The following is a 25,510-nucleotide window of genomic DNA, read 5'->3' as shown; positions in this document are numbered from 1 at the left end:
TTTCAACAGGACAATAGGCCACATGTTGCTTATGCTACTTTGAGCAGCCTGCGTGGCCTGAACGTGCTACCATGGCCTGCAGCATCTCTGGACTTGTCTCCCGTTGAGCACATGTGGGACATCATTGGGCGGCAATTGCAAAGGGAGCTGCCAGCAGCCAGTCTTGATGACTTGGTGGCATAACATTCCTCAGACAACCATTAATAACCTCATTTATATCATACCAAGTGAGTGTATTTATGCACTCAACTGATTAACTCAGATGTTTGGAATATTTTGATTACATTTTTTTATGATTTATGATTTTTTATGATTTGCATAACATTACATTTGCATAACATTAACATGTCCATCGATCCTGTGATTTCAACAATTCCAAAACTTTTCCTTCTTGATGTTGAAATTTCAATGTTGAGGAGTGTATATACTGAATATCCATTAAATTCCAAGTATCCAATTCTCCGTTATATAGTACACTAATGATAACACAATAGTTCAGTCTTGCAGTTTATTCCCAGGAAAGGAATTCTCAAAAGAACGATTTTGCATTTTAATAAAATCTTTGTTAATGAAAATCCATTTTTTCCCCCAAAATTATCAAGCAAATCTTTGAAAAAAAAAAAAAATTAATACATTTGTTTCACAATCCTACAAAACATAAATATTTAGAACTAAATAAGATTATTCTTTATTTTGTTTGAGGCTAAATTTTAAACCTAAGCGATCATGAAATGCAGAGGATTAATCTATCTTCATAATTGATCTGAACATTTATTTGCTGAAACTATTTGAGGAGACATATGAAAGATTATTATAGGGAATATAGTTATAAGTTACAATTTAATTTCCCTTGAGTGAATACTTTTTATGAATAAAGTTTATTTGCCTGATATAAAAATGTTGCCTACATATTAATTTCTGCATTTGCTGAAGAAATTTCATGGCAGTGTCCACTTTGCTAAATTAGAAAACTTTATCAAACAAGGGTATCATTTTTTTTTTTACAAACTTTTTTTCAAATTTTTTTTTGGGGGACATGTTCTGGAGAAAAACCTTTAAAAAAGTTTCTGGTAATTATGCATTATAGATTGTATTTTGAATAAAAAATAAATATTCAAAATCTATCATGTATAATTATAATGTATAATTACTAAAAAGTTTTTTTTTTTATATATTTTTTCCAGGACATGCCTGGTTTTACCAAAAATTTCCCCCAATGTGTAACAAAAATAGAAAGAAAGGTTTGAAAAAAAGGCTTACTGTCAAAATCCTCCATGGTACCCTGCTGGCAATCCTCCACACTCCAGTAAGACAACAAGGCCACAGTGACACCTTATACGCATCGTCCAATGGCCAGGAAAGACGTAGAGTTAAATTATACAATTCACTTTATGCCAATTTATAGAGCACCCATTGAACCTAATGAGAGCTGTATAATTCTGTATTCAGTTAACTTCTCTAGTGGTTTTTGTAGACAGACAATATTCTATTATTTAGCAAAATGATGGGAAGCAGAGGATTTGGAGCTCTATATGAGAAGAATGGAGCTCTAACGATGCAATTTGGCTGTGAGCCCCTTATTGATCTGGGCCATGACTAAACTTTATTAGTTAAATGGGTGGTGAACAAACAAAACTCTTATATATGCGTTCATGCAGCTTCTTAGCCGGAGTTCAGATTTCTGGATCAACAGGTAAAGTATTTTGTATGTGGATTAATAGAGTTTGACAGATTTTAAATCCTCTTTGCTGGGATTATAGGCAAAGTGAAGAGTCCTGTTTAGATTAAGACCTCCTTCACACATAGAATTATTTTGGCAATTTAACCTGCATAAAAAATGCTTCTAAGTATGGCAGTGTTATTAAAATGTAACATGCGTTTTTTTACTGTCATTTTTAGTTTCATTTTTAATTTTGTTTTACTTTTAGTGTGGCATTTAGAGAAGCCTATGGGACAAAAACGCCATACCCAGAGCACGATGATGTTTGGAAAGAAACACCACTAACCACAAAATTGCCACTAATACGTCACATACCGAAGCATAGTTGTAAAAGTAATGCATTTTATATTTCATTATAGACTACAATGTGACATCTAGCAGCAATAAAAACACTGTTAATTTATTTTAATTTTATTAAATGCCATTAAAAATGCAGTAAAAAACGCTGTATGCGAATCCAGCCTAAGGGTATGTGCACATACAAACGCCGAAACGTCTGAAAATACGGAGCTGTTTTCAAGGGAAAACAGCTCCTGATTTTCAGAAGTTTTTTAAGCCACTCGTGATTTTCGCTGCGTTTTTCGCTGCGTTTTTTACAGCCATTTTTGGAGCTGTTTTTCTATAGAGTCTATGAAAAACGGCTCCAAAAACGGCTGAAGAAGTGACATGAACTTCTTTTTCGCGGAGGTTTTTTTTCCGCAACCGTTTTTCAAAGCGGCCGCGTAAAAAAATGGCCAGTCGGAGCAGAACACCGTTTTTCCCTTTCAAATCAATGGGAAGATGTTTGGAGTCGTTCTGCTTCCGATTTGTCGGCCGTTTTACAGCCGTGTGAACATACCCTTAGAGTTGTGATAGCTTGACTGTCCTTGGATCTGTATATTCCCTCTAGCATTTTTTAATCGAGTCAATTTATCAATAGTCATAGGTTTCATCAATTTAAGAGACAGCAAATATGGCACAAATTTATCAAAAAGTTGCACGTCATAATACAGTTGGCAAAATGTTAGGGAAGTTTAATTTAAAATTTATGTATTGGAAACTAAAATGTGTATTGAGCTATACAAGTTTTTCTGCCAGGTTTTTTCTGCTGACAAAATGTTTAATATGATATCAAGTAGAGTGGGTGAGCAGCTGAATTCCTTCAGAGAGAGAAGTGAAGTATTTACATAAGTTTCGAGGTCGAATAAAGAGATAACAAAGCTGTCTAAGCACTGGTTTGAACTAGGTTTATCCCATGTATAAAAGCTATGATGCTAAAGGTAGCGGCAGACATTTGCTGATGGATTTTTGATCTACATGTCATAATGTCTCTTTATCGATAAGAATAAAGCCATTTTTATTCAGGTGACTCCTCGAATCTATTTGTTAAGAACCTAAATTCTTCTAACACAAAACTTTATTTTCTTTACCTTATGACAACTCATGGTTGCCGCATATATACACCAAGCTTTAGCTCCAAAATACGGCGTATGTCTTTTATGAATTTATCGCATTTTCTAAAAGACAGATTTTCCCAGACAGTTTTCAATACTATAGGGTTAGGTGCAAAACATTTCTAAAATACATAATATACTGTGCACGCCTTGTACTCCCCTTTTTATATGTAATTTGTGACAGAATTCAGGCATTTTGATGAGTTAATCTCACCCTGTAGGTTATATGTGCATTTTTTACATCAGTTGTCCAATCTGTACTCCAATGACTTTAAGGTGAAATAATTGTATTCACAGGCGTTGCTAGGGTCTTAGGGTCTTAAAAGATCAGGGGCACAAGCCCCGATACATATATTTACCGCCCCCCAATTATTATTATTTTTTTTAACATACACTACCGTTCAAAAGTTTGGGGTCACCCAGACAATTTTGTGTTTTCCATAAAAACGCACACTTATATTTATCAGATGAGTTGCAAAATGACTAGAAAATATAGTCAAGACATTGCCAAGATTAGAAATAATGATTTTTATTTGAAATAATAACTTTCTCCTTCAAACTTTGCTTTCGTCAAATAATGCTCCATTTGCAGCAATTACAGCATTGCAAACCATTGGCATTCTAGCTGTTAATTTGCTGAGGTAATCGGGAGAAATTTCACCCCATGCTTCCAGAAGCCCCTCCCACAAGTTGGATTGGCTTGATGGGCACTGCTTGCGTACCATACGGTCAAGCTGCTCCCACAACAGCTCTATGGGGTTGAGATCTGGTGACTGCGCTGGCCACTCCATTACAGATAGAATACCAGCTGCCTGCTTCTTCCCTAAATAGTTCTTGCATAATTTGAAGGTGTGCTTTGGGTCATTGTCCTGTTGTAGGATGAAATTGGCTCCAATCAAGCGCTGTCCACAGGGTATGGCATGGCTTTGCAAAATGGAGTGATAGCCTTCCTTATTCAAAATCCCTTTTACCTTGTACAAATCTCCCACTTTACCAGCACCAAAGCAACCCCAGACCATCACATTACCTCCAGCATCTTTTCAGTTGTTCTGCGTCTCACAAATGTTCTTCTGTGTGATCCAAACACCTCAAACTTCGATTTGTCTGTCCATAACTCTTTTTTCCAATTTTCCTCTGTCCAATGTCTGTGTGCTTTTGCCCATATTAATCTTTTCCTTTTATTAGCCAGTCTCAGATATGGCTTTTTCTTTGCCACTCTGCCCTGAAGGCCAGCATCCCGGAGTCACCTTTTCACTGTAGACGTTGACACATAGCGTTTTGCGGGTACTATTTAATGAAGCTGCCAGTTGAGGGCCTGTGAGGCGTCTATTTCTCAAACTAGAGACTCTAATGTTCTTGTCTTGTTGCTCATTTGTGCAGTGGAGCCTCCCACTTCTCTTTCTACTCTGGTTAGAGCCTGTTTGTGTTATCCTCTGAAGGGAGTAGTACACACCGTTGTAGGAAATCTTCAGTTTCCTGGCAATTTCTCGCATGGAATAGCCTTCATTTCTAAGAACAAGAATAGACTGTCGAGTTTCACATGAAAGCTCTCTTTTTCTAGCCATTTTGAGAGTTTACTCGAACCCACAAATGTAATTGTAATGACGGGTGGGGAGACAGACAAGTGAGCCCTAATCTACCCGCCACTCAGTCCCTGCCTACTTGCAACGACCCGCCCTAGGTGACGGGGTACAACTTGGCGACGGTCCCTACGCTCAATAAGTGCACGACAGACAAACAGACAAGGGTACACAGAGCTAGTAGTGAACAAGCCGTGTCAAACCAGGAATGTACGAGGTACCAAACGCAGAGCAGGAGAGTAGTCAGCAAGCCGGGGTCAATATGAAGCAAGGACAATGGTACAAGAAGCTGCAGCAGGGCCAGGAAACCAAACGAGAAGAATCACAAGCAAAGGAGGAACAGGAAAGGCAGGTATAAATAGACAGAGGGCGGGAGCTAGCTCCGTCTGGCCAGGCTTTGATAGGTTCTCCCACTCCTAAGCCTGCCATCCTAAATGGTGGTGGAAGATGGAGTCAGTCTCACAGACATAGAAGCAGGTGCAGACTGATTATCTATGGGCGTTAACCCCGAAGCTGTGCCTGGTAGATCCTTTACAGTACCCCCCCTTTTATGAGGGGCCACCGGAGCCTTTCTAAGTGGACCTGGTTTACTGGGGAAACGAAAGTGAAACCTCCTGACCAATATCCCAGCGTGAACAACCCGAGCGGGTACCCAAGTCCTCTCCTCCGGCCCGTATCCTCTCCAATGGACCAGGTACTGGAGGGAGCCTTGGACCATCCTGCTGTCCACAATCTTGGCCACCTCGAATTCTGCCCCCTCAGGGGTGAGAACAGGTACCGGAGGTTTCCTCGAGGGAGCCAAGGACGAGGAGCAGCGTTTAAGGAGGGAGGCATGGAACACGTCGTGTACTCGAAAAGGGGGCAACTCCAGTCGGAAGGAGACAGGATTGAGAACTTCAATGACCTTGTACGGCCCTATAAACCAGGGAGCAAACTTCTTGGACGGGACCTTAAGGCGCAAATTTTTAGACGATAGCCACACCAGATCCCCGACAATAAACAAGGGGTTAGCAGAACGTTTTCTATCTGCCTGAGTTTTTTGTATGCTCTGGGACGCCTCTAGGTTCTTCTGAACCTGAGCCCAGACTGTGCACATTTCTCGATGAACGACCTCTACCTCGGGATTGTTGGAACTACCAGTTGAAACGGAAGAGAACCGTGGATTAAACCCAAAATTACAGAAAAAGGGGGAGACCCCTGAAGAGTTACTGACCCGGTTATTAAGGGAAAATTCGGCGAGGGGAATGAATGAGACCCAATCATATTGACAGTCACGGATAAAACACCTTAAATATTGTTCTAGAGACTGATTAGTCCTCTCAGTTTGGCCATTAGTTTCAGGATGGAAGGCAGAGGAGAAGGACAGATCAATCTCCAACTTTTTACAGAAGGCTCTCCAAAACAATGAAACAAATTGTACCCCTCTATCAGAAACAATATTGACAGGGACCCCATGGAGACGCAGGATGTGTTTGACAAACAAGGTAGCTAACGTCTTAGCATTGGGTAGTTTCTTGAGGGGCACAAAATGGCACATCTTACTGAAGCGGTCTACTACAACCCACACCACCGACTTGCCTTGAGATGGAGGCAAATCGGTGATAAATTCCATGGAGATATGGGTCCAAGGTCTCTGGGGAATGGGCAAAGAACATAGTAAGCCCGCTAGTCGGGACCTGGGAGTCTTGGACCTAGCACAAACTTCACAAGCGGCGACGTAGGCCTTAACGTCTTTGAGCAACGCAGGCCACCAATAGTTTCTGGCAATGAGGTGCTTGGTACCCAGGATGCCTGGATGGCCAGATAGTGCAGAGTCATGATTTTCCCTAAGTACCCTTAGCCGTAATTGCAGGGGAACAAACAGCTTGTTCTCAGGAAGGCTCCCGGGAGCTGAACCTTGATCAGCCGCAATTTCAGAGACTAAATCAGAATCAATAGCGGAAATGATTATACCTGGAGGCAAAATACAAGCAGGATCTTCCTAAGAAGGAGGGCTGGCCATGAAGCTACGTGACAGTGCATCAGCCTTAACATTTTTAGACCCAGCTCTACAGGTAACCACAAAGTTGAATCTGGTAAAAAATAACGCCCAACGAGCTTGTCTCGGGTTTAGCCTCCAGGCAGATTCTAGGAAAACCAGATTCTTGTGGTCGGTAAGGACCGTTACCTGGTGTCTAGCCCCCTGCAGGAAGTGGCGCCACTCTTCAAATGCCCATTTAATGGCTAAGAGTTCGCGGTTGCCAATATCATAGTTACTCTCAGTGGGTGAAATCTTCCTGGAGAAGTAGGCACAGGGACGAAGATGGGTGAGGGACCTGGTACCCTGGGACAAGACAGCCCCCACTCCCACCTCGGACGCGTCAACCTCCACGATAAATGGCTCCATTTGGTTGGGCTGAACCAGCACCGGGACCGAGATAAAGCACTTCTTAAGGACCTCAAAAGCCTGGACAGCCTCAGGAGGCCAGTGGAGGAGATCAGCACCTTTGCGAGTGAGATCCGTAAGAGGCTTAGCGATGATCGAGAAGTTAGCAATAAACCTCCTGTAATAAATAGCCAACCCCAGGAAGCACTGTAACACCTTCAGGGAGGCAGGTTGGACCCATTCCGCCACAGCCTGGACCTTGGCAGGGTACATGCGAAATTCATGAGGAGTGAGGATTTGGCCCAAAAATGGTATCTCCTGCTCCCCAAACACAAATTTTTCGGTCTTCGCAAACAGTTTGTTTTCTCGAAGGACCTGGAGCACCTTCCTGACATGCTCAATGCGGGAGGACCAGTCCTTGGAAAACACAAGTATGTCATCAAGGTACACTACAAGAAATACCCCCAGGTAGTCTCTTAAAGTCTCATTTATGAAATTCTGGAAGACCGCGGGAGCATTACACAACCCAAAGGGCATGACGAGGTATTCGAAATGACCTTCGGGCGTGTTAAACGCAGTCTTCCACTCATCTCTCTCTTTGATGCGGATAAGGTTATACGCCCCCCGTAGATCAAACTTAGAGAAGCATTGGGCCCCCTGAACCTGATTAAAGAGATCAGGAATCAGAGGAAGGGGATACTGGTTCCTTACAGTGACCTTATTCAAGCTTCGGTAGTCAATGCATGGCCTATGACCACCATCCTTCTTCCCTACGAAGAAGAAGCCAGCACCTACCGGAGAAGTAGAGGGGCGAATGTAACCCTTGGCCAGGCATTGCTGGATATACTCTCTCATGGCTTCACGTTCGGGACAAGAGAGATTAAATATCCTACCCTTAGGGAGCTTAACTCCTGGTACCAAATTGATTGCGCAATCATATTCTCTATGAGACTCCTTCGGAGGCCTCCTTAGAGAAAACATTGGCGAAGTCCTGAACAAACTCAGGTAGCGTGTTCACCTCCTCAGGTGGAGAAATAGAATTAACAGAAAAACATGACGTCAAGCATTCATTACCCCACTTGGTAAGGTCCCCAGAATTCCAGTCAAACGTGGGATTATGCAACTGCAACCAGGGAAGGCCTAAAACCAAATCGGACGATAATCCCTGCATTAACAGTACAGAGCACTGCTCCAAATGCATGGAGCCAACAAGGAGTTCAAAAACAGGGGTATGCTGTGTAAAATAACCATTAGCAAGAGGAGTGGAGTCGATACCCACTACCGGGACAGGTTTAGGCAAATCAATCAAAGGCATAGCTAAAGACATAGCAAATTCCACAGACATGATATTAGCAGAAGACCCTGAATCCACGAAGGCACTGCCGGTAGCAGACCTACCACCAAAAGAGGCCTGAAAGGGAAGCAAGATTTTATTACGTTTCATATTTACGGGAAATACCTGTGCGCCCTTGTGACCTCCCCGATGATCACTTAGGCACGGAAGTTCTCCGGCTGCATTCTTACGCTTAGGACAGTTGTTCACTTGATGATTGTCATCCCCACAGTAGAAGCAGAGACCATTCTTCCTGTGGAAATCTCTACATTGTTGGGGGGACACGGAGGCCCCGAGTTGCATAGGTACCTCCGAGTCTTTCGGGGAGGAACGAAGCAACGGAACCTCGGGAGGCATCATGGGGGAGTCAGAGGAGAAAACATCAGGACGTTCAAGTCGTCGTTCCCTGAGACGTCGGTCAAGTCGTAACGCTAAAGCCATAACCTGTTCTAGGGAGTCAGAAGAGGGATAACTAACTAGCAGATCTTTCAGGGCGTTCGACAGACCCAACCTAAACTGGCACCTTAAGGCAGGGTCATTCCACCGAGAAGCTACACACCACTTCCTAAAGTCAGAGCAATACTCCTCAACAGGTCTCTTACCCTGACGTAAGGTCACCAGCTGACTCTCGGCAAAAGCAGTCTTGTCAGTCTCGTCATAGATGAGTCCGAGAGCAGAAAAGAAAAGATCAACGGAGGAAAGTTAGGGGGAGTCAGGAGCCAAGGAGAAGGCCCATTCTTGGGGCCCTTCCTGGAGCCGGGACATAATTATACCCACCCGCTGGCTCTCAGAACCTGAGGAGTGGGGCTTTAAACGAAAATAGAGCCTACAACTCTCCCGAAAGGAGAGAAAATTCTTCCGGTCCCCTGAGAACCGGTCGGGCAACTTGAGGTGGGGTTCAAGAGGTGAGGTGAGGGGGGCTACCATGGTAGCATCAGGCTGGTTGACCCTCTGAGCCAGGGCCTGGACCTGTAGGGAGAGACCCTGCATTTGCTGAGCCAGGGTCTCAAGGGGGTCCATAGTGGTGTCAGGGACCAGGGTAGACTAGGTATGGGCTTGTGATTATGTAATGACGGGGGTGGGGAGACAGACAAGTGAGCCCTAATCTACCCGCCACTCAGTCCCTGCCTACTTGCAACGACCCGCCCTAGGCGACGGGGTACAACTGGGCGACGGTCCCTACGCTCAATAAGTGCACGACAGACAAACAGACAAGGGTACACAGAGCTAGGGGGAGAAAGGGGCAGTTGCCCACGGCAACACCGTGAGAAACAAGAGAAGTGAACAAGCCGAGTCAAACCAGGAGAGTACGAGGTGCCAAACGCAGAGCAGGAGAGTAGTGAACATGCCAAGTCAAACCAGGAGTGTACGAGGTACCAATTGCAGAGCAGGAGAGTAGTCAGCAAGCCGGGGTCAATATGAAGCAAGGACAATGGTACAAGAAGCTGCAGCAGGGCCAGGAAACCAAAAGAATCACAAGCAAAGGAGGAACAGGAAAGGCAGGTATAAATGGACAGAGGGCGGGAGCTAGCTCCGTCTGGCCAGGCTGTGATAGGTTCTCCCACTCCTAAGCCTGCCACCCTGAGTGGTGGAAGATGGAGTCAGTCTCACAGACATAGAAGCAGGTGCAGACTGATTATCTATGGGCGTTAACCCCGAAGCTGTGCCTGACAGATCCTTTACAGTAATGCTCCAGATTCTCAACTAGCTCAAAGGAAGGTCAGTTTTATAGCTCCTCTAAACAGCAAAACTGTTTAAAGCGGTGCTAACATAATTGCACTAGGGTTTTCAAGTGTTTTCTAATCATCCATTAGCCTTCTGACACAGTTAGCAAACACAATGTACCATTAGAACACTGGAGTGATGGTTGCTGGAAATGGGCCTCTATACACCTATGTAGATATTGCATTAAAAAACAGACGTTTGCAGCTAGAATAGTCATTTAGCACATTAACAATGTATAGAGTGTATTTTTGATTAATTTAATGTTATCTTCATTGAAAATAAACTATGCTTTTCTTTCAAAAATAAGGAAATTTCTAAGTGACCCTAAACTTTTGAATGGTAGTGTACATATTGGAGATATCATAGCAAGACTAAGTCTACTATAGCTACACCGCTGGATAGAAATGGATGCATTGTCTCAATAGACAGCATTACACATGATAGGTTTAGATATATGGACTCAGCAGACAGTATCACACTTGATAAACTTAGATACAGGGCCCCAGCAGTAAGTATCCTTGTACTAACGCTCAGGGGCAAATTTGTCATTTCTGGGACCCCAAGCAAAGTTATGTGTCGGGGCTCTAATCATAGACACCTGTATAGAGTTCCCCACACAATGCCCCCTGTATATAGTGTCACAACCCCCCTGTATGGTTCCACACACAGTTCCCCTGCCATACTGTACATCCCCCTTGTAGACAGTGCCATGCAGTCCCCTGTAGGTAGTCTCACGTACCCACCTTGTCTCAGCAGACAGTATCATACATGATAGGCTTAGATACATTTCCCCGGCAGACAGTATCACACATGATAGCCTTAGATACATGGCCCAGCAGACAGTATCCTTGTACTAAAACATGTCCACCCCCAAAAAGTGTGTGTGCGTGTATGTGTTTATATGTGCGTATATGTGTGTGTGTGTGTATATATATATATATATATATATATATATACATATATATATGTATATATATATATATATAGATATGTATATATATATATATACAGTGAAGGAAATAAGTATTTGATCCCTTGCTGATTTTGTAAGTTTTCCCACTGTCAAAGACATGAACAGTCTAGAATTATTAGGGTAGGTTAATTTTACCAGTGAGAGATAGATTATATTTAAAAAAAAACTGAAAACCACATTTTCAAAATGATATATATTTATTTGCATTGTGCACAGAGAAATAAGTATTTGTTCCCCTACCAACCATTAAGAGTTCAGCCTCCTCCAGACCAGTTACATGCTCCAAATCAACTTGGTGCCTGCATTAAAGACATTGATGAAGATGCCGGTCCGGTATCGAAACGGGTAGCAATTATCGTCATTAAAACCTTTCTTATTAAGCAGCGCCGTGCATCCCGTTTTTTCTTCCTGTATTTTCTACTTTTTCCTGCATTAAAGACAGCTGTCTTAAATGATCACCTGTATAAAAGACTCCTGTCCACAGACTCAATGAATCAGTCTGACTCTAATCTCTACAACATGGGCAAGACCAAAGAGCTTTCTAAGGATGTCAGGGACAAGATCATAGACCTGCACAAGGCTGGAATGGGCTACAAAACCATAAGTAATACGCTGGGTGAGAAGGAGACAACTGTTGGTGCAATAGTAAGAAAATGGAAGACATACAAAATGAATGACAATCGACATCGATCTGGGGCTCCATGCAAAATCTCACCTCGTGGGGTATCCTTGATCCTGAGGAAGGTGAGAGCTCAGCCGAAAACTACACGGGGGGATCTTGTTAATAATCTCAAGGCATATGGGACCACTGTCACCAAGAAAACCATTGGTAACACATTACGCCGTAATGGATTAAAACCTGCAGTGCCCGCAAGGGCCCCCTGCTCATGAAGGCACATGTACAGGCCCATCTGAAGTTTGCAAATGAACATCTGGATGATTCTGAGAGCGATTGGGAGAAGGTGCTGTGGTCAGATGAGACTAAAATGTAGCTCTTTGGCATTAACTCAACTCGCCGTGTTTGGAGGAAGAGAAATGCTGCCTGTGACCCAAAGGACACTGTCCCCACTGTCAAGCATGGAGGTGGAAACATTATGTTCTGGGGGTTTTTCTCTGCAAAGGGCACAGGACTACTTCACCGCATCAATGGGAGAATGGATGGAGCCATGTACCGTCAAATCCTGAGTGACAACCTCCTTCCCTCCACCAGGACATTAAAAATGGCTCGTGGCTGGGTCTTCCAGCACGACAATGTCCCGAAACATACAGCCAGTCTCCAGACCTTAATCCCATCGAAAACTTATGGAGGGAGCTGAAGATCCGAGTTGCCAAGCGACAGCCTCGAAATCTTAATGATTTACAGTTGATCTGCAAAGAGGAGTGGGCCAAAATTCCATCTAACATGTGTGCAAACCTCATCATCAACTACAAAAAACGTCTGACCGCTGTGCTTGCCAACAAGGGTTTTGCCACCAAGTATTAAGTCTTGTTTGCCAAAGGGATCATATACTTATTTCTCTGTGCACAATGCAAATAAATATATATCATTTTGAAAATTTGATTTTCTTTTTTTTTTAAAATATAATCTATCTCTCACTGGTAAAATTAACCTAGCCTAAAAATTCTAGACTGTTCAAGTCTTTGACAGTGGGCAAACTTACAAAATCAGCAAGGGATCAAATACTTATTTCCTTCACTGTATATATATATATATATATATATATATATATATATATATATATATCTATACTATATTTATCCATTCTATGAATAGCATTAGATACAGTTGCTCAGCACACTTTATCACATATGATAGGATTAGATATAGGGCCTAGCTCGCTGACGTTGCGGCTCCAGCGCTGGACCCGGGAAAGGTAGGATAATAATTGCCTTGCTTTTTATATGTTATTAATTTTTTGTGTGTTTGTGGTGTTTTTACAGGTTCACTTGTTGGACTACTTTGGATTCAAGGACTACTTTATTGACAGTGTTTTTTTTATTCTCAATAAAATGTTTAACGAGGGTTCTGTGTTTTTATTTTATTTCAATAAAATATTTTTTCTATGTCCTTTTATTTTTTTACACTGTATTACTACCGCCTTAGTAATGGCCGCTGGCTGATTGACGGCATCCATTACATTGGTGGGGCTTAATATTAGCCAGTAAAAAGGTTAATACTAACCCCCATTATTACCGTGGTACCCACCGCCACCAGAGTTGCCGGGTACGAGTACGATTCATCAGTAGTGATGGATGGGGACTGGAGTAGCCGCAGGCTGGTATTATTAGAAAGACAAGAAACAGTGGCCTCCCTGGTAATGCTAGGCTGCTGCTGCTGCTGCTATGTTGTATCTGGCTGATTATGAAAAATGGGGGGGACCCCACGTGATTTTTTCAAATTATTTATTTAAAAAAAAATAAAAATGACATGGGGTCCCCCCCATTTTTGATAACCAGCCAGATACAACAGAAATCTAGCATTACCAGAATGGAAAGGCCCAATGCTTTTGTGCTTTCCCAGCCTAATATCCCAGCCTGCAGCCAACCCAGTACCCGACCATCACTACAGATTGTCGGGTATTGGTACGTACCCGGCTCTTCCCGGCACCCCTGGTGGTGGTGGGTACTGGGGTAATAATGAGGGGTTAGTGCTAGCCTTTTCACCGGATAACACTAAGCCTCGTCTTAGGCCTCATGCACACGACCGTATTTTTTCCCACCCGTAAATACTGGCGTAAATACGGGTCCGGTGTCACACGTATTCCACCCGTTTTGCACCAGTATTTACGAACCCGTGCCCGTAAATATGGGTCCGGTGTCACACGTATTCCACCCGTATTTACGAGCACGTTTTTGGCGGCAAAATAGCACTGCACTAATCGGCAGCCCCTTCTCTCTATCAGTGCAGGATAGAGAGAAGGGACAGCCTTTTCTGTAATAAAAGTTAAAGAAATTCATACTTACCCGGCCGTTGTCTTGGTGACGCGTCCCTCTCTTCACATCCAGCCCGACATCCCTGGATGACGCGGCAGTCCATGTGACCGCTGCAGCCTGTGATTGACCTGTGATTGGCTGCAGCGGTCACATGGCCTGAAACGTCATCCAGGACGTCGGGCCGGATGTCGAGAGGGACGCGTCACCAAGGCAACGGGCGGGAGACCAGACTGGAGGAAGCAGGAAGCTGTCGGTAAGTATGAACGTCTTTTATTTTTATTTTTTACAGGTTTATACTGATCGGTAGTCACTGTCCAGGGTGCTGAAAGAGTTACTGCCAATCAGTTAACTCTTTCAGCTCCCTGGACAGTGACTATTTACTGACGTCGCTTAGCAACGCTGCCGTAATGACGGGTGCACACATGTAGCCACCCGTTATTACGAGAGCTCCATAGACTTCTATGGACTGTCCGTGCCGTTATTACGGCCTGAAATAGGACATGTTCTATCTTTTTCAACGGCACGGGCACCTTCCCGTGAGAAAACGGGAAGGCACCCGTCGCCAATAGAAGTCTATGAGCCCGTTATTACGGGTCGTGATTACGACCCGTAATAACGGGAGTCTTTACGGTCGTGTGCATGAGGCCTTAGTAATGGACTCTGTCAATCAGCCAGTGGCCATTACTAAGGTTGTAATAAAGTTTGAAATAAAATACAAAGACTTAGAAAAAATATTTTATTGAAATAAAAGAAAACACACAATCCTCGTTAACCATTATATTAAAAATAAAAAAAGCTGTCATCGAAGTAGTCCTCGAATCTGATGTAGTCCAACATCCGAACCTGTAAAAAAACACAAACACACAAAGAAAACACATTAGTAACACATGTGCTAGGCTTAGATACAGGACCCATGTGTGATACTGTCTGTTGGACCCTGTATCTAAGCCTACCACATGTTAGGCTTAGATACAGGGTCCCAGCAGACAGTAATCTTATACAGTATAACATTACTGTATCCTGGGGCCCTGTATCTAAGCCTACTATGTGGTGGGCTCAGATACAGGGCCCATCAGACCAGATCACACATGGGCCATGTATCTAAGCCTACAGGGCCCATCTGACAGGATCACACATGGGCCATGTATCTAAGCCTACCCTGTGCTAGGCTTAGATACAGGGCCCATCAGACAGGATCACACATGGGCCATGTATCTAAGCCTACAGGGCCCATCAGACAGGATCACACATGGCCATGTATCTAAGCCTACCCTGTGGTAGGCTTAGATACAGGGCCCAGCAGACAGGATCACACTATGAGTGATCCTGTCTGCTGGGCCCTGTATCTAAGCCTACCACAGGGTAGGCTTAGATACATGGCCCCAGCAGACAGTAATCTTATACAGTATGTACAGTAAGACTGTGAAAGACATGAGAAGACAGAAATAATATTTTAATATTCCAGTTTCTTTCTATTGTTACAGTCACTTGTTCACTGTGTTGGAAAATGCAATGATTTGAATTGAAACCCAGCATAGCGCTGATTGTGACAACTGTCAAATTGTTATTTACTAATGTAACTGAAAAAATAAAATAATCAGGTTCGTATTTGATCTTTTGGAGGCCACATTTAAAAAATAAAAAATATATATATATGATAAAAAAAACACAGCTCCTGCTAAACAGATCTCCGATATTAATACTGTAAATCAAATTAAACAGCAGACAATGGCAGAGAAACATATAGATTCAATTGTGTTTATGCAAAAAAAGTGATACTTTTAATATTTTTACCACAATGATAAGCCAGTTATTACAAAAAGAAAAGCATTATTAAAAAAAAAAAAATTACTATGTGTGGGAATAAAATTATAAAAAAAAGTACTTAAATCTCTGTCACAAAAAAAGAGAAACAAAAACTACTTTAATAACTTGAAAACATTTAAAACAAAATGATAGCCTTTTAACCACCACCTGCAGAAAATGGCTAATAATGGTCTCTTCATTAAAGGTATTGTCAAGGATTAAGGAAAATAGTCTGCCTTCTTCCAAAAAGAGCACCACACCTCACCATAGGTTGTGTCTGGTACTGCAGCTTTATTGAAGTGAAAAAGGCTGAGAAGCAATATAACAGACTACCTGTGGACAGGCGTGGCACTGTTTTTGGAAGAAAGCAGCCATGTTTTTCTAACCCTGTACAACCCCTTTAAGGTCCAAATTAGCATGGGAATTAAAGGGTTAACAAAGCAAAACAAATCCTTCATAAAGCTGCAAAACTAATAGAAAGTGAAATATTAAACGTTAAAATTCGGCATTTAATCATTGTGCAGGATAACGTGATGAGCGATCTTTGCCCTTTTAGCTATTGTATTTTTATGGTTATTATATATAATCTCTGTAATATTGCAACACAAATAATTAAATAGGCAGGTATTCCATACTGTAAAGCTCAGCGTCTCAACACCTCCTCAACTTCATGCCTTAGGCAAAAAGTTCCTCCTGCCTACCACAGTAGGAATGCTGTTAAATTGGTTCCCTAGGGTCTGCTTTCCTGGTTTTTAGCCTCAGGCACTAGTCTTTAAAAATAGCTGATCGATAAACTTTCCATTAACTGCTCAATTATCAATTCAGAAAATCAGATTTATATTTCTCTCTGACTTCAGATTCTGGTAACATTTTTTTAGTTTTCCCAAATTGAGGCATTTTTCTTTTCCATGCACAAATTTGAATTGTTTGAGACACCAAAAACATCAGAAGAAATAGTTCAATAGCATTTACAAGTTGAGAGTGGATTTGTCTAAATGCTTTTATAGTAACAATATAATTGGATGGACAGTCTTCTGTTTCGCTTTTCCTGTCATGAACTTCTTTCTACAGTAACTTAAGTAAACATGTTTTTGTGTTTTTAAAGACCATGGTTAACCCCTTCCCTCTTTAGCCACTTTTGACCTTCCTGACCGAGCCTCATTTTTCAAATCTGACATGTGTCACTTTATGTGGTAATAACTCCGGAATGCTTTCACCTATCCAAGCGATTCTGAGATTGTTTTCTCGTGAGACATTGGACTTTATGTTACTGGCAAAATTTGCTCGATATGTTCAGTATTTAATTGTGAAAAACACCAAAATTTAGCGAAAAATTGCAAAAATTAGCATTTTTCTCAATTTAAATGTATCTGCTTGTAAGACAGGCAGTTATACCACCCAAAATTGTTTCTAATTAACATCCCCCATATGTCTACTTTAGATTGGCATCGTTTTTTGAACATCCTTTTATTTTTCTATGACCTCACAAGGCTTAGAACTTTAGCAGCAATTTCTCACATTTTCAAGAAAATTTCAAAAGGCCATTTTTACAGGGGCCAGTTCAGTTGTGAAGTGGCTTTGAGGGCCTTATATATTAGAAACCCCCAAAAAGTCACCCCATTTTAAAAACTTCACCCCTCAAAGTATTCAAAACAGCATTTAGAAAATGTCTTAACCCTTTACACATGTCACAGGAATTAAAGCAATGTAGAGGTGAATTTTAAAAATTTCATATTTTTTTTCAGAAATAAATTTTTAGTACAATTTTTTTTATAACACAGAAGGTTTTACCAGAGAAATGCAACTCAATATTTGTTGCCCAGTTTCTGCAGTTTTAGGAAATATCCCACATGTGGCCGTAGCGTGCTACTGGACTGAAGCACCGGCCTCAGAAGCAAAGGAGCACCTAGTGGATTTTGGGGCCTTATTTTTGTTAGAATATATTTTAGGCACCATGTCAGGTTTGAAGGGCTCTTGCGGTGCCAAAACAGTCAAAATCCCCCAAAAGTGACCCCATCTGGGAAACTACACACCTCAAGGAAATTATCTAGGGGTACAGTGAGCATTTTGACCGCACAGCTTTTTTACAGAAATTATTAGAAGTAGGCCGTGAAAATTAAAATCAACATTTCTTCAAAGAAAATGTAGGTTTAGCGATTTTTTTTCTCATTTTCACAAAGACTAAAGGAGAAAAAGCACCGTAAAATTTGTAAAGCAATTTCTCCCGAGTAAAACAATACCCCACATGTGGTAATAACCGGTTGTTTGGAGACACGGCGAGGCTGAGAAGGGAAAGAGCGCTATTTGGCTTTTGGAGCTCAAGTTTAGCAGGAATGGTTTGTGGAGGCCATGTCACATTTACAAAGCCCCTGAGGGGACAAAACAGTGGAAACCCCCCACAAGTGACCCCATTTCGGAAACTACGCCCATTGAGGAAATTATCTAGGGGTATAGTGAGCGTTTTGACCCAACAGGTTTTTTGCATAAATTATTGGAAATAGGCCCTGAAAATGACAATCTAAATTTTTTCAAAGAAAATGTAGGTTTAGCTAATTTTTTCTCATTTCCACAAGGACTGAAGGAGAAAAAGCACCGTAAAATTTGTAAACCAATCTCTCCCAAGTAAAACAATGCCCCACATGTGGTAATAAACGGTTTTTTGGAGACACGGCAGGGCTGAGAAGGGAAAGAGCGCTATTTGGCTTTTGGAGCTCAAGTTTAGCAGGAATGGTTTGCGGAGGCCAGGTCACATTTACGAAGTCCCTGAGGAGACAAAACAGTGGAAACCCCCCACAAGTGACCCCATTTTGGAGACTACACCCATTGAGGAAATTATCTAGGGGTATAGTGAGCTCTTTGACCCAACAGGTTTTTTGCAGAAATTATTGGAAGTAGGCCCTGAAAATAAAAATCAACATTTTTTCAAAGAAAATGTAGGTTTAGCTTATTTTTACTCATTTCCACAAGGACTGAAGGAGAAAAAGCACCACAAAATTTGTAAAGCAATTTTTCCCGAGTAAAACAATACCCCACATGTGGTAATAAACGGCTGTTTGGAGACACGGCGTGGCTTAGAAGGGAAAGAGCGCTATTTGGCTTTTGGAGATCACATTGAACAGGAATGGTTTGCGGCGGCCATGTCACATTTGCAAAGCCCCTGAGGGGAAAAAACTATGAAAACGCCCAAAAAGTGACACCATTTAGGAAACTACACCTCTTGAGGAATTCATCTAGGGGCGTAGTGAGCATTTTGACCCCACAGATGTTTCATAGAATTTATTAGAATTGGGCAGTGAAAATAAAAACAATCCTTTTTCTTCAATAAGACGTAGCTTTAGCGCAAATTTTTTCATTTTCGCAACAAATAAAGGAAAAAAAGAACCCAACATTTGTAAAGCAATTTCTACCGAGTACGGCAATACCCCATATGTGGTCATAAACTGCTGTTTGGGCACACGGCAGGGCTCAGAAGGGAAGGACCGCCATTTGGAGTGCAGATGTTGCTGGATTGGTTTTTGGGCGCCTGTGGGCCCAAAACAGTGGAAACCCCCCAGAAGTGACCCCATTTTGGAAACTACACCCCTCAATGCTTTTACCTACGGGTGTAGTGAGCATGTTAACCCTGCAGGTGTTTTGTAGAAATTAGTGTGAACTCGATGTTGCAGAGTGAAAATTGGATTTTTTCCACAGATATGTGGACAATATGTGGTGCCCAGCTTGTGCCACCATAACAAGACAGCTCTCTAATTATTATGCTGGGTTTCCTGGTTTTAGAAACACCCTACATGTGGCCCTAATCACTTGCCTGGACATTCAACCAGGCTCAGGAGTGAAGGGGTACCATGTAAAATTGAGGCCTAATTTGGCGATTTACAAAGTATTGGTTCACAACTGCAGAGGCTCAGATGTGAAATAATAAAAATAAACCCCTGGGAAGTGACCCCATTATGGAAACTGCACCCCTCAAGGCATTTATTAAGGGGTGTAGTGAGCATTTTCACCCCACAGATCTTTTCCATAAATGAATGCGCTGTGGATGGTGCAAATTAAAAATTTATATTTTTCCTTAGATATGCCATTCAGTGGCAAATATGTCATGCCCAGCTTATGTCACTGGAGACACACACCCCAAAAATTGCTAAAAGGGTTCTCCCGGGTATGACGATGCCATATATGTGGAAGGAAACTGCTGTTTGGGGACGCTGTAGGGTTCAGATGGGAGCAAATGCCATTTGGCTTTTGGAGCGTGGATTTTGCTTGGTAGTAGTTTTGTTTGGAGTCTTACTGGTGTTTCCGTTTATAATGCAGGGCATATGTAAGCCGGGCGGAGTATATAAGGGGCATAGTCAGGGGGTATAATAACGGGGTAAAAAAAAACAATAAAATAATCCATAGATGTGTGTTACGCTGTGAAGCAATCCTTTCCGCACAGGCCGGTGTCGCACTGATAAATGGTGTCATTTCTTATCCCCCTTTTGGTCCACACTCCGCGCCTTTGTAGTTTGGGGAATTTTGCTGGGAAAGTGTTGTCCTGGTATAATACGGGCACCGTCGCTTCCAGCGGATATGTTTGGGCCCTCCCTTTCCTGGTTCCCTAATTTTAGGTCCTTGAAAAATCGCCTCTTCAAACAGAAGAAATGTTCCCCTCGGGCACAACTGCATATTTTTTTATTTCCTGACTTATTGGAGCCATAACTAATTTTATTTTTCATAGACGTAGCGGTATGAGGGCTGGTTTGTTGCGGGACGAGCTGTAGTTATTATTGGTACCATTTTGGGGTACATGCGACTTTTTGATCACCTTTTATCCTATTTTTTGGGATGCCAGGTAAACAAAAAAACGCAATTCTGGCACAGCTTTTTTCATTTTTTTTATACAGCGTTCACCATGCATTATAAACTACATGTTAACTTTATTCTGCGGGTCAGTACGATTCCGGCGATACCTAATTTATAGCACTTTTTTATGTTTTACAACTTTTTGCACAATAAAATTACTTTTGTAAAAAGAATGTATTTTTTCTGTCGCCAAGTTGTGAGAACCATAACTTAATTTTTTTGTCGACGGAGGTGTATGAGGGCTTGTTTTTTGCGGGACGAGCTATAGTTTTTATAGGTACCATTTTTGGATACGTGCGACTTTTTGATCACTTTTTATTCTAATATTTGTAGGGCAAAGTGACCAAAAAACAGAAACTCTGGTAAAGTTTTTTACGTTTTTTTTTACGCTGTTCACCGCGTGCAATAAATAATATAATATTTTGATACCTAAGGTCGTTACGGTCGTGGCGATACCAAATACATATGGTTTATTATTATTTTTCAATAATAAAGGACTTGATAAGAGTAAAAGGGGGATTGTGTTTTATTTGATTACTTGAAAATTTTACTGTTTTCAAACTTTTATTTTGTGCACTTTTTTTTACACTTTTTTATACTTTTTTTTACACTTTTTCTCAAGTCCCGCTAGGGGACTTGAAGTTCCAACGGTCAGATTTTTTTTTTTCTAATACATTGCACTACCTATGTAGTGCAATGTATTAGATCTGTCAGTCATTCACTGACAGCAAGCCGATTAGGCTTCGCCTCCCGGCGGGGCCTAAATCGGCTTCCGTAATGGCAGAGCAGGAGACCATTGTGTCTCCTGTTGCCATAACAGCAGTCGCCAGTCCCGATTGCCTGTCGGGGCTGGCGATCTGCTAGTAACCGCTACGATGCAGCAATCGCTTTCGATTGCTGCATCGAAGGGGTTAATGGCAGGGATCGGAGCTAGCTCCGGTTCCTGCCGTTACAGGTGGATGTCAGCTGTACAGTACAGCTGACTTCCACCGCTGATGACGCCGGATCAGCTCCTGACCCGGCGCCATCTTGCCGACAGCTACGGAAGCCGATCAGGCTCCGCCGCCGGGCGGATCTTGACCGGCTTCGGTGCTAGGCAGACCGGGAGGCCAGTATTAGGCCTCCGGTTGCCATTGCAGCCACCGGAACCCCGGCAATTTCATTACTGGGGTTCCGATGAGCTGCAAACACCTTAAGTGCAGCGATCGCGTTTGAGCGCTGCACTTAAGGGGTTAATGGCGGGGATCGAAGCTAATTTCGGTCCCCGCCGTTACAGCCGGATGTCAGCTGTAAGATACAGCTGAGATCCGGTGATGATGGGACCGGCTCAGCTTCTGAGCCGGTCCCAAACATTTGGCGTACATGTACGGCAAGATGCGGGAAGTCAGTACTTTCCATGACGTACATGTACGGCAAATGTCGGGAAGGGGTTAATAAATCAGAGAACAATAGGATTTTCCACAACTGGACAACTGATGACCTATCGACCGGATAGGTCATCAGTATATGATCGGTGGGTGTCTGACACCTGGACCTCGCACCGATCAGCTGCTCCGGCTGCCTCCAGTCACCGGATAATTTGAACGGTATGCAGTTGGCTCCGGTCACGGAATAGCGGCTGAGCTGTGGTACTGCAGCTCTGCTTGTATTCAAATTAATACAAGCAGAGCTGCAGTTCTGCAGAACGGCCGCTAGGGGGGTAACTAGGAAACACTGGGCCACATAGCAAACTTTTGACTGGGCCCCCCTCCCCTGGGTGCCACACACAGGCCGCCCTTATAGATGGTGTCCCCCTATAACTAGTGCCATACAGCCACCTCCTGTAGACAGTGCTTTACAGCCCCCCCCCCGTAGACAGTGCTATACAACCCCCTAGTAGACAGTGCTATACAGCCCCCCCATAGACAGTGCTATACAGCCCCCCTGTAGACAGTAATATACAGCCCTCTCTGTAGACAGTGCTATACTTTCAAGTATCACAAAGAGGAACAATCGATGCGGTGCGCAGCGGCAAATTGTTTTTTATTTTAAACCACGCCTCTAATCCCACCCAATCCCTGCCCATACACACCCGTTTCAGCCAACACAGTATCATGTTCCCATAGTGCCCCCCACACAGTATAATGCCCCCATAGCTGCCACCATACAGTATAATGCCCCCATACAGTATACCCTATATATAGATGCCCTATACAATATAATGCCCACACAGATGCCCCATACAGTACAATGCCAACAGATGACCCATACTGTATAATGCACACACAGATGCCCCATACAGTATAATGCCCACACAGATTCCCCCATACAGTATAATGCCCACACAGATGCCCCCATGCAGTAGAATGCCAAAACAAATACCCCCATACAGCATAATGCCCCTCAGCTGCCTCCATGCAGCATAATACCCCCATAACTGCCCCATTATAATACAGTATAATGCCCCCCATAGCTGCCCCCACACAGTATAATGCCTTCCATAGCTGCCCCCACAGTATATTGCCCCCATAGCAGCCCCACAATATAATGCCCCACACAGTATAATACCCCCATTGTTTCCCCATACAGTATAATGCTCCCCGTAGCAGCACCCCACACAGTATAATGACCCCTTAGCTGCACCCACAGTATAATGCCCCACGCAGTATAATGCCCCTCATAGTTGCCCCATACAGTATAATGCCCCCTATAGCTGCCCCATAGCATAATGCCCCCCATAGCTGCCCCCACAGTATAATGCTACCCATAGCTGCCCCCACCATATAATGCTCCACACAGTATAATGTCCCCTTATAGCTGCCCCATACAGTATAATGCCCCATATAGCTGCCCCCATAGTATAATGCCACCCATAGCTGCCCCCACTTTATAATACCCCACACAGTATAATGCCCCCTCATAGTTGCCCAATACAGTATAATGTCACTATAGCTGCCACCACAGTATAATTAACAACCAAAATGTCTCACAGGTATGGTAATTTGGCTAGGTATCACCCACACATTGGTGTCAAAACACCTCCAAGAGTATCATTAGAGAATAGCGAAACTCCAAAATTACGTTGAAAACAAGAGAAAAAGGAGTCGTGAGCCAAAAGTACACAAAGAATATATAATTTTATTATTACATCAAAATACAAAGTATAAAAACACAACGAGGTATTAAAACTGAGAGTAAACAAGTGGATCAATAATCCAAAACACCTCAACACAGGTAAGCTAAAAATACTATGTAGAAAACGGTTCTGTTAGCTATGGAAGAGTTAGGGGAGGGAAACGCACTGCTGTCCCATACAGACAATGCTGATTCACTGCAACAGCATGTGCATAAACCTACCACCAAAAAACACATGCATATCAAATAGGAAGAGATTGCATCTATGAGATAATCACAGTGGAGTAGCGTCTAACTCCACTTAATGCATGATCCTAACTATCGGACAAGAAATAAGGTAACCTGAAATGACCCGATATGAAAGAAAACCTAAATCCGCCTAACAGACACCAATGAATAACTAAATGAAAGCTTACCCATGGAGGACTTGGAAGTAAGGTGATCCACCTAATGTTAGAGGTACCCCAACGCGCGTTTCACGTATGTCGCTTCCTCAGGGGGTGTCATAATGCCTCCATAGCTGTCCCCACAATATAATGCCCCCATAGCTGCCCCCACAGTATAATGCCCTCTAAGCTGTTCCCACAGTATAATGCCGCCCATACAGTAAAATGCTCCTATAGCTGCCACCATATCAGCCCCCTTTCCCTACCCAGTATAATGCCCCATAGTGACTAATACAAAAATAATAACATAATTACTTACCTATCCTTGTTCCCACGATGGGTGGCTGATCCTTCTCCTCTGGTCTGTGCTGTGAGTGACTCAGCACAGACAGGTGCGATGACGTCACAACATGGCGCCTGCCTGCACCGAGCCGCTCATGGCAGAGGGAATGCTGGTGCTCCTTGCTCCAGCATTCAGGAAGCAGGACCGCACTGTGAGGCTACGAGCTATAATTGTGACCATTGCGACCCTTAGAGCTACGCCACTTTGTACAGTGGCCTATGGCAAAGCAGGCAGACACCTCTCTGCTCTATCATAGTCTTCAATAGCATCTGTGTCCGGAGGACGCAGACACTATTGAATATGGCGTCGCTATCGCTCTCCGGGCATGGGGGGACCCGTGACAGCTGGCGGCACGGGCCCCCTCATGCTGCGGGCCCTGTAGCAGCCGCTATGGCTGCTACAGTGGTAGTTACGCCACTGATGGCCGCTATGCTGTGGTCGAAGCCATCTGCATCCGGCTCCAACTACTGCATAATGTTCAAAAATTCCAGCGCCCGGAGGCAGCCGGAGCAGCTGAACAGTGCGGGCTCCGCGAGTCGGACCTCCACAGATGATATACTAATGACCTATCCTGTGGATAGGTCATCAGTTGTCTGGTCATGGACAACCCCAAGAGAACCTGTCACCCAGGGGTGTAACTAGGAAAGACTGGGCCCCATAGTATACTTTTGACTGGGGCCCCCCTCCCCTTGGTATCACACAACCCCCCCTTGTAGATAGTATGTACTGTTGGGCATGCGTGGCCATTTATCTAAAGAGCAAGCAGTGGGTGATGTGTTAGATCCCCATTGCACAGATGGCTCAGCGTGTTAGCTGTGAAAATATACGTGACAGAACGGAGTGACCCAGTCCAGTCAGTGTAGTGGAGCAGTCACTATCCAGAAACTAGTGGGAGGCTAATGAACAGGAAATCAGAAAGTTATATTAAGGGCCAACTGGGCCAGAGCAAAGCAGCCAGC

Source organism: Rhinoderma darwinii, chromosome 2, assembly GCF_050947455.1.
Source record: "Rhinoderma darwinii isolate aRhiDar2 chromosome 2, aRhiDar2.hap1, whole genome shotgun sequence".
Taxonomy (NCBI): Eukaryota; Metazoa; Chordata; class Amphibia; order Anura; family Rhinodermatidae; genus Rhinoderma; species Rhinoderma darwinii.
This window is presented reverse-complemented; position numbering follows the sequence as displayed.